Consider the following 9,833-nt stretch of genomic DNA (forward strand, 5'->3'; position numbering starts at 1 on the left):
GACCAAACTGCCCCTTGTGGGGGCATGGATATTACCAAGGAATGCAATTGAAAATTCATCTCACGGGCCATAACGACCGCTGAAGATCCAACGTCTCGGATGATCCAAACACGTGATTGGACGGAAAGTATCGCAGAAGAAATCTGATCGAACGGAAATCTGATCGGACGGTCATGAGTCTCTGAGCTTTGTCAGAGCTTCATTCCGTTCCGGGTCTTTACTGCTGAGATGCACAAAATAACTGGTTCATATGTCCTCGTCGTCCCCCCCCCCCCCCCCCCCCCCCAACCCCCCACCATGTCACAATTCACGAGAGGATAGCTTTGAAAGAAAAGAAAAGGAAGAAAAATGCACTTCCATAATGTTGGATGTTAGATGTGTGAGTAACTAAGTATTGTCCTGTGCCTGTGTGGTCTAGTTACCATCGTTGCACTTGCTAACAAGATCAAATTTTGAACAAACAATTCCTTAAAAAAACAACAACCCCCATGTCACAATTCACGAGAGGATAGCAAGGAGAGATCGAGGTACTAACCATGTAGTATGGACCATCTATTTTGATCTTCTTCAAAGAAAGTAGCTACTTCCTTCGTTCCAAAATAGATGACCTAACTTTATATTAACTTTGGGTATAAAATTAGGTCATCTATTTTGGAACGGAGGGAGTAGTTACCAGTGCTACCAGTAGTAGAAGAAGAAAACAAGGACGACCGGGCATACCTAGCCCATCGCCAGCCAGCAGATTAGACTAATACTCTACTCCCCATAGATTTGCCAATCTGACAAAGCATAAACAAAAGTATTTCCAGCTTAATTATACATGCTGATCATAGATGCAATGTTAAGTTTGCAGCTGCAGTATACCTATAGCTTCCAAGATGTGTCACCTAAATCGGAGATGATTTCACTCACGCCGGTAGCAGCAAACCTGAGAATTTTAAGGCAGATAGCTTAGATACTAGATGGGTGCAATGGGCAATGGTGCAGAGAGCTACGTACATTTATTTCCCTTCTTGACGAAAAAGGGTTTCCCCCACTTTATATATAAAGTAACCATCACCACAACATCGAGCAAGAAGCAGACACACGCCACCACCGCACTCAACACACACCCAAGACGAGATACAAAGGTGCCGAGCTCCGAAAACACAACCCTAACAACGACTAAGCACCCTAATAATAAGCCAAAGACCACCATAAAGATGAGCAATCCACCGAGGGGTGATGAGATGGACAAAGCCGGAGCAAGGAGTCCAATACGATGCCCTCAAGAGATCAGGTTTTCACATGGAGTGCCACGAAGGCAATGGGAGCACCACGACGGAGCCTGCAAGAAGGAGAACGACATCCACGGACGCCACCTCCGTGGGCCAGTACCGGGCTGGTCGAGTGGTGAACCCGGGTGCTCCTACCCCTCCGTCGCAACCTCGCTCCGCCAACTACCCGCATCCATGTCGCCCAAGCGACCATGACTGCCCACCCGCACCCGAGCATGCGGTCAGCCCACGACAAACACGCCTCCCACCGCCAGAGCCGCCGCCCTGCATCCAGACCGCCTCGAGAACCACCGAAGGTCGAGGCTTTGAACAATCCGCACCCCAACCACCTCCGAGACCGCTAGCAAAGCCGTCGAACAATGCTGGAACTGATAACAAACAGGGATGGGGAAGGGGAGGGGTGGCCCGCGGCCACGACCGGCGACAACGCAGTGCCGGCGACAGGTAGCTCGGCAGCGGAGCCCCCGTCCCTCCAACCCCCCCCCCCCCCCCCCCGAAACCACCGTTTCGCCCCACCCTGCCACAGGCCCGACCCTGAGCACGACCACGGCAGAAAGCCCGTCACCGGAGAGAAGGGAGCAGAGCCCGCCACCGCGTCCAAGGATGGACACCAGGGGAGTCTCCCACGCCGTGCGTCGCGACCAGCCGCAAGGGCCCGGCCTGGCCGTGGCGCACGCATCCACCCGCTGCCACCACCCCCACCCACCCACGAGCCATGGCCGGGAAGGCCGACCGCGACCCAGGTCGCCCACGACCCGCCGCACTAGAGGCGGATCTGGACGTGCCGCCATGCCGCCACCAACCTCGAGCCTGCACCACCGACGCGCCGTTTTCGCATCGTCGTCAGGCGCCGTCGTCGGCCCACGCCGGCGTGCCGCCGAGTTGCCGCGCCCAGCGCCCAGCACCGCATTCGGCCGGAGGGGTCCGGCCCGCGCCGAATCCCTCACGCATGGAGACGAGAAGGCCCCGCCGCCGCCAGTCCGCTCGCACCCTTCGGCGACGGCGAGAGAGGAGGGAGAGGAGGAGGGGGGACCGGTGGCGGCGCAGCTAGGGCTTCCCCCTGGACGCCCACGGGAGCGTCGTGGGAGGGAGGGGGATTCACAGCCTCTTCTATGACTTTGCTCATTTTCCTTCTTTCCCCAAAGCATCTCCCATGATGGTTCCTTGCACAATGCACATTACCAATGCACTTTGTCAGCCTTTTCTTTTTCCTTCTTTGCTTCTTTTGCTTTCTCCGCACAATATGCAAAGGACAAGTAGCTTGTACTCCTAATAACTACAAGGAATGTATGCTTTCTACTCAAACGGTTGCGAGGAGAAGCCTCCGGGCTTTGATAATGAAAAAATAAACAAATGTGTGGGTCTGTAGCACTTAACATAACATCAGTTATAAGTTCACATTTAAAAAAAAAGGAGAATGACCCCCGGCCTCTGCATCTGGGGAGATGCATACGGCCATTTTATTGATTATTCTCGAGGACCTTACAAAATAGAACAACAATATGCCTGGATCCGCCATCTTGGCAACATCTGCCGCTACTCCTATCCAAATGATGAAGGGGGGCAAGCTGGGCCACATACCCAGACCTCTCACCTAAGCCTAACATCTAAAGCCGGAGGCCCGGACCAAGCCATCTGCCGAGTCTGGGGCTCAAACCCGACGCACTCACATGAGTTGTCGCCGCCATCTTCCACTGGTCCATCTTCAGAGCAGATTGAGGTGACAACCTTGGCAGGTCCTCCGCCATCGATGCCACCACGACGCCAAACGACGACCTCCACCTACCCGAGCCTTGGCAGGTCCTCCGCCATTGACGCCAGCACGACGACCTCCGCCTGCGCGAGTCCATCTCCAAGCAACAGACGTAAATCCATGCTAGGATAGGGCCGCACCACCGCCGTCACCCACCACCCACAAACGCCACCCAACCCCAAGGTTCCCAAAGCGGCGCCTTCAAGAAGGGAACGGCGCCGTGAGCATCGCCACCGCCCAACAAAGTTAGGGTTTTCGCCCGAGAGACCTAGGGGAAGGCGAAGTGAGGAGATCAGTCCATACCGACGCCTCCAAGGAGGGGAACGGCGCCCTCAGGCGTCGCCGTCGGCGCGGCCCGTCATGGCCGGCCAGGGATTTCGCCCGAACTAGATCCCCGCCACCAGCAGCGCCTCCTGTACAGAACCGGCGACCAAGAGGAAGCGCGGCCCAACCAGGCTGGCCCGCACGCCGAACAGGGGAGGATGGAAGGCGCTAGATCATGCGCATCGACCGCCGCAGAAGCTGCCGCCGGCCGCCAACGACCACCGAAGCCCGCCGCCCGCACGGCCGGGACGCCAGATCCACCGCCCGCACGGCTGCTTGCCGGCCGTGCCTTGCCAATGGAGCCGCCGCTCTAGATCCGGAGTTCCTCAAGCAGAGGCAGGGCAACCGAGGCCCCGCCTCCACCATCCTTGGCGCCCCGGGCTTGCCCGACGGCTGCCTCAGGCGGTGGCGAGGAAGGGAAGAGGGGGGGAGGGGGTGAGGAGGAGGGGCGGCTAGGGTTGGGAGGAGGGAGGACTCTCGTGACGATGACCTTGAGTTCGTTCAACCACGCTCGGTTCCTGCAGGTGGTTACGTTGTCATAAGTTCACATATTCGTCTCTTATTTGAGTCCTCGTATACACATTGCCTCTGCGCTGATGAAGTATCCACTCTGGGTGATGAACGTGGTGCCTGCAGGTTCTGCCACTGACGCCCTCGGGGTTATCTATGAGCGGGGGTTCATTGGAACGTACCACGACTGGTGCGAGGCTTTCTTACGTATCCGAAGATGTATGACTTCACCCACACTAACAAAGTGTTCAGCTTTATCAGGATAGGTAATGGAAATAACTGAAGATTTATTCCCTCTTCTGCTTTTATAAGAAAGTTCAGATGTAGCAAGTAGAGACGCTAATGATTGTCATCTTATCCATGAACTAATTGTAATGTTTGATCAATTTTGGATAATGATTGCAGGTGTGATATAACATACATTCCCCTGGAGATGGACCGATTCTGAGGCCTGAAGGACGGTGATCTTCAGGGACACCGTGGGTCCGTGGCCAAGGACGGTGATCTTCAGGTGAAGATACAGGCCATCACCGACGGCATGCGATGGAAGAGCCGGATCATGGATCATGAATCCGGGCCATTCAACCCTGAGATGATCCTTGTGGCTGTCAAGACTTCCTTAGTGTTGTTCTATCTATGTCATCAGCTGCGGAAGTTCAAACAGAAAACCTTTCTGTCATGGCTGGTTCTCTCTTAGCTCAAGGATATATCTGTATATAGTAGGTGGGAATTTGCTATATCATCGTCAGTTTAATTTTGTAGTCTCTGACTCGTGAGGGGCATTTCGTGGTTGTGAGCTATGAGTGTGACATGATGCAATGGTGTATACTCATAGTTTTGAGAAAGATGGCTCAGATGAATGTTCTTCTTTCCGAATCATTCGCTTCTTCCAGAGTCTGAACAATTTTCAACCCAAGAAAGGGCAGACCGAAAAATCTTTTGAGCAAGGCGCAGAATCCACGGTGTCCCTTCTTTCCCTAAAAAGCATCTCTCATGATGGTTCCTTGCTTACACAATGCACATTACCGATGCAGTTTGTCAGCCTTTTCTTTTTCCTTCTTCTTTGCTTCTTTTGCTTTACAGAGTATAGATATATGCAGAGGACTAATAACTTGTACTCGTAAAAAATGGATATACCATAGCAGAAACAGCCACCTGAAAAATGGTTAGAAGGCATGATTTGTAAGGAAAAAAAAAAGGACATACTAAATCACAACCGAGTTTCCATGGCCATCGGATCCGCGCTGCAATTCGTGCGAGCACACCTGCCGCTGAGGCGGGCGTCTCTCTGGTCTCTGGTGCAGAGGAGTCGAGAGAGAAAGAGATGCCGGAGAAGCGACGAGCGAACAGTTCCAGAGCTGATTGATATGTAAGTGTTGGGTCTGTGGACTGTGGGTAGCTGGACTCAACTCCCCTGACGTGCTGCAGGGTGCGGTTGGGTCACGGACATGTGGGCCCACATGTCGGTGACCCAACTGCACACTGCCTGAAATTGACGAGTATCATACAGTCTAGTGTGTATTCCTTTGCTAAAAAGAAAGAGAGACTCCGTCCGTCCGTGGTCCGAAGGAGGAAGATTGTCTGTCAGGCCCCGAGTGGAGTCGAGCTGACGCCTGAAACGGACCTGAGGCTGCAGCCAAATACTCAGAGTTTAGAAAACAGAGCAAAAGCAGAGGAAGCAACATGCAAGTAGTATTCAGAGTTCAGAAAAGCAGAGCAAAGCTAGCTGCAGGCAAACAGAGCAAAAGCTCTCAAAAGACAGACATAACTAAAACCATCATCAGATTCATCATCAATTGATCTCCGGCAGGTAAGCTTCACAACTCAGCTACATAGATAGATAGACCATCAAAAGAAACATGATAACACACAGCCCGCTGAACAGGGGGTGGTCTATCAGCCCCCGTTGCCCGATCCAAATCGAAAGATAAAAACAGGAGCAACCTGAGTATCCAGTGTACACTTCACCACGCAGCAGAAATATTCAGAAACAGATCCCGGGAAACACGAGTGCTCCACAGTTTCTGCCGCACTGCAAAACTTATTTTTTGGAAAAGGAAACTGCAAACCTATACACTCTGCTATACCTTTCGAACCCCTTCTTTGTAACACAAACCTCAGTTAAGATATACGGATCCCCCACAAGCAATAAGCCTATACATAGAAATAAGCCTTGATCTTCATTTTAGGCAATAACGAAACGGAATACCGTCAACAATTACATCATTCAGTCGCGACAAACAACAGGAAAAGAAAGCAGGTCTGGTTAAGCATATGCTCCTGCAGCCTACAGCCAGCAGGGATGCATGGAGGCATAATTAAACACCATCACCATCATCAATGGATCTCCGGCAGGTCAGCTTCAAAACTCAGCTACATAGATATACCATCAAAAGAAACAATGTGATATTCTTTTTTGGAAAACAAAAGAAAATATAATATGAGCTGTTGATCATATCTTCATATGCAAAAGTATACAACAAGCGGTGCCAGCCATGATTGGAGTGAGGGCAACCGATAGAATCCCATACCCTGCTAGAGCATTTGATATGGACACTGCTCTAGATGTTTTATCCCAGGGAACAAGCTCGGTAAGTTTGTCATGACATTGTTACAGATTTTTAGTTACATTGCACTGAACATATGTTCTATGAATGTATAAGTAGAGCTTATGTTTTATCATTCTTGTCGACAGACGGTTTATATCTGGTTGAAGTAACAAAGTTCTAAGACCAGGAGGCTACTGGATCCTCCCTGGGCCTCCAACTCCAATCCATTGGAAGAGACACTCCAAGGGGAGGCAAAGAACAGAAGAAGACCTGAAGCAAGAGAAAGATGAGATTGAGGACTTAGCTAAGTGCCTCTGCTTGAAGAAAGTACTCCCTCCATCCGGAAATACTTGTCATCAAAATGAATAAAAGGGGATGTATCTAGATGTATTTTAGTTTTAGATACATCCCTTTTTGTCCATTTTGATGACAAGTATTTTCGTACAGAGGGAGTAGTAGAGAAAGATGATCTTGCTATATGGAATAAACCTGTCAACCACATGGAATGCGGTAATAATCGACAGGTAGACGAGACCCCGCAGATTTGCATCAGCAGTGATGTGGACTCTGCTCGGTAAGAGTTCTGCCATATCTTGGGCGTTTTATTCCTCTCATCTTTTTGTAACCTTGTTACTTGTACGGTTTTCGGCCCGGTTTCCCTTATAAACAGGGTCACAACATGTTCAGGTTTTCGATCCGGTCTCCCTATAAACTGGATCACTCTCTTGGCATAATGACCACTTTCAGTAATATATTCAGGTGGAGGGACTCCTCCCCCGGTGATTTCTCAAGAAAAAAAATACTATTAAGTTACAATCAATACGACAACTCACCATTCTGGGAACATAGCTGAACATTAGTACATACATAGCCACCAAGGCCTTCTTCTGTTATTTTGTTGATCAGAAAACAAACTAACAGTGTGACCACATAGGTATAAGAAGATGGAGACATGCATATCTCCTCTGCCGGAAGTGAAAACCGAGGAAGAAGTTGCTGGCAGAGCTCTCGAGAACTGGCCAAAAAGAGCCCCCCAAGAATAACCAAAGGTTTCGTATCAGGCGGGCCTCACCCCTGACAAGTTCGAAGAGGACAATCAGTTATGGGCAGAGAGAGCGGACCACTACTAGAAACTGATCCCACCACTGGCCAAGAGGCGATACAGGAACGTGATGAACATTATTATTTTTTGATAAAAGAGAACTCCCTCTCCGGTTTCATTTAGCAGAAATCACAGTGTCTTACATACTAAGCAGGAACGTGATGGACGACCTGGGCCTCGCTGAAATCACAGTGTCTTACATTTGGACAGAAGGCGGCTTCGGCTGAGGCTTGGTGTGCAAGGATAGTACTGTTCATCATCCCCTTCCTCTGTTCTCCATCTTCCTCTCGAATTCCCCACTGTGAACAAGTTGTAATCTCCGAAATCCATGTCAATTGAGTGAACTAGTAGAGAGATCCTCACAGGATGGGTGGTTTCGCGGCTGCGCTAATGAAGCATCCGCTCTAGGTGATGAACGTGGTGCCTGCGGGTGCTGCTCCTGACGCCCTCAGTGTTATACCATGACTGGTGCGAGGCGTTCTCGACGTATCCCAGGACGTATGACCTCATCCACACTAACAAAGTGTTCAGCTTTTATCAGGATTCAGGACAGGTAATGAAAATAATCAAAGATGGCCGAGCTGCACCGGGGGTGTTTCTAGGCGGCGACGGTCCGGGTGGCGGCAGGGTTCCCCGGCGCGCGCGGGCGGGCGGCAGGGTGGCGCGACCTGGCAGCGGTCGCTTGGCCCAGATCTGGGCCGTGCGGGCCCCATTTGCGCCTTGGCGAGCCGGCGGCGGGGCGCGTCTGCGGCGTGACTTCCGGGAGGCGGGGAGCGGCTGGGTTCTGGCGGCGCTGACGCGGGCCTACTGCAGCGTGGCCGGTAGGGCTTAGCGGGCCCATTTTGGGCCTGGCCGGGCCAAGGGTTGCCTAGTATGCACTGCTACCGTGTCCGGGCGGCGACCGCGACGTTGCCGGAGGCGCGGGCCTCTCGCACGATGGTGGTGGAGATGGTTCCCTCCTGCTCAGCTTCGGTGTTGCTGCTCCCGTCGCTTGGCACTTCTCTTCAGTCTTCTTGGCATCGCGTTGGTGTTCGCAGTGAGACAGCGTCGGTGACCGCGCAACCACGATGGCACATGGTGTTGGGCGATGGTTTGGCTGGTCGGCTCCGGTTGGGCGGTGGGGTTTGGGTTGCGGGAGAAATCCTTGCCCGTCCGTCCGGCTCCGATGCGGTGACACCAACGGGTGCCACCATTCCTTCCTGGAGGGTGTCAGTGGTAGCCATCCCCCACTTCCTTCCGCGTGGCGGAAGGAACCCTAGGACACGCCCGGGCGGCAGTGCCGTCGGCGTCACATTCCTTCTTGGAGGTGTTGCTTGGTGCGCGGAGGATTGGAGCATCGGGTTGTGGTGGTTTGTTTCTGGAGGGCGCAGCAGTGGCGCTTCATCCGTGCTTTGTCGAGCTGCCGTTGTTGGCATTTGTTTCTTTTTTTCTTTTGGGTTTGATGCACTGCTCGCCCCAGCAATGCTATGTGTATGGTGTTGGTTGTTTTGGAATACAACGCGGGGGGGGGGGGGGGGGGGGGGGCTTTTTCGGTAAATAATCAAAGATTTGGTTAGGTTTTTCTTGTACATTTGAAATGCACCTCTCCTGATATATATATATTTTTTGCTGCATTTGCATGCTTGTGGAGAAACTAACGATTTTCATCTTATCCATGAACTACTTGTACTGTTGATATCAATGGTTGCAGGAGTGACATAACATACATTCTCCTGGAGATGGACCGGATTCTAGTGATCTTCTTCAGAGATACCGTGGAGATGCTAGTGAAGATACAGGCTATCACCAACGACATGCGATGGAAGAGCCAAATTATGGATCATGAATCCAGACCGTTCAACCCTGAGAAGATACTTGTGCCTGTCAAGACTTACTGGACCGCAGAACCGGCCCAAAAGCAATAGGCGTTCTTCGTCTCAGCGAAATCTACACATGACTTGTGGGTTTCTTTTATAGTTTCAAGGTGTCTGTACATATTAGGCAAAATGAACTCTGTAGATGGGATTCTGTGGACATGACTCCTTTCCTGGGCATTCGGTAGAAACCGAATTTTCGGTTTCTGCCATTCCGTTATTTTGTAAATTCGGTTAGCAAAGATAAAAACCGAAAATAGCTTCTAAAAGGAGCTATTTTGCTGAATGTGCCAAAGAATGGGCAGCGTGCCTCCCAGCGTTTCTACCTGCGCTGTCTTATAGCCTAGCTATCCACCTCTTTGTGCGTGGCTGGCCGAGGTGGGACTAAACGATCAAACTACACGTGAAAAAGAAGCCCATAAATCCATAATAGCTTGTAAGTTTGGGCCTGCATGCAGGCAGGCG

The 9,833-nt window shown here is 51.5% G+C and overlaps 1 pseudogene; it reads left to right on the top strand.

Moving 5' to 3' along the window:
- The first annotated feature begins 5,090 nt into the window (after positions 1-5,090).
- Positions 5,091-9,419, top strand: LOC109738659 (probable methyltransferase PMT18; annotated as a pseudogene).
- The last annotated feature ends 414 nt before the right edge of the window (positions 9,420-9,833 follow it).

Source organism: Aegilops tauschii, chromosome 7 (assembly GCF_002575655.3).
Source record: "Aegilops tauschii subsp. strangulata cultivar AL8/78 chromosome 7, Aet v6.0, whole genome shotgun sequence".
Lineage (NCBI taxonomy): Eukaryota > Viridiplantae > Streptophyta > Magnoliopsida > Poales > Poaceae > Aegilops > Aegilops tauschii.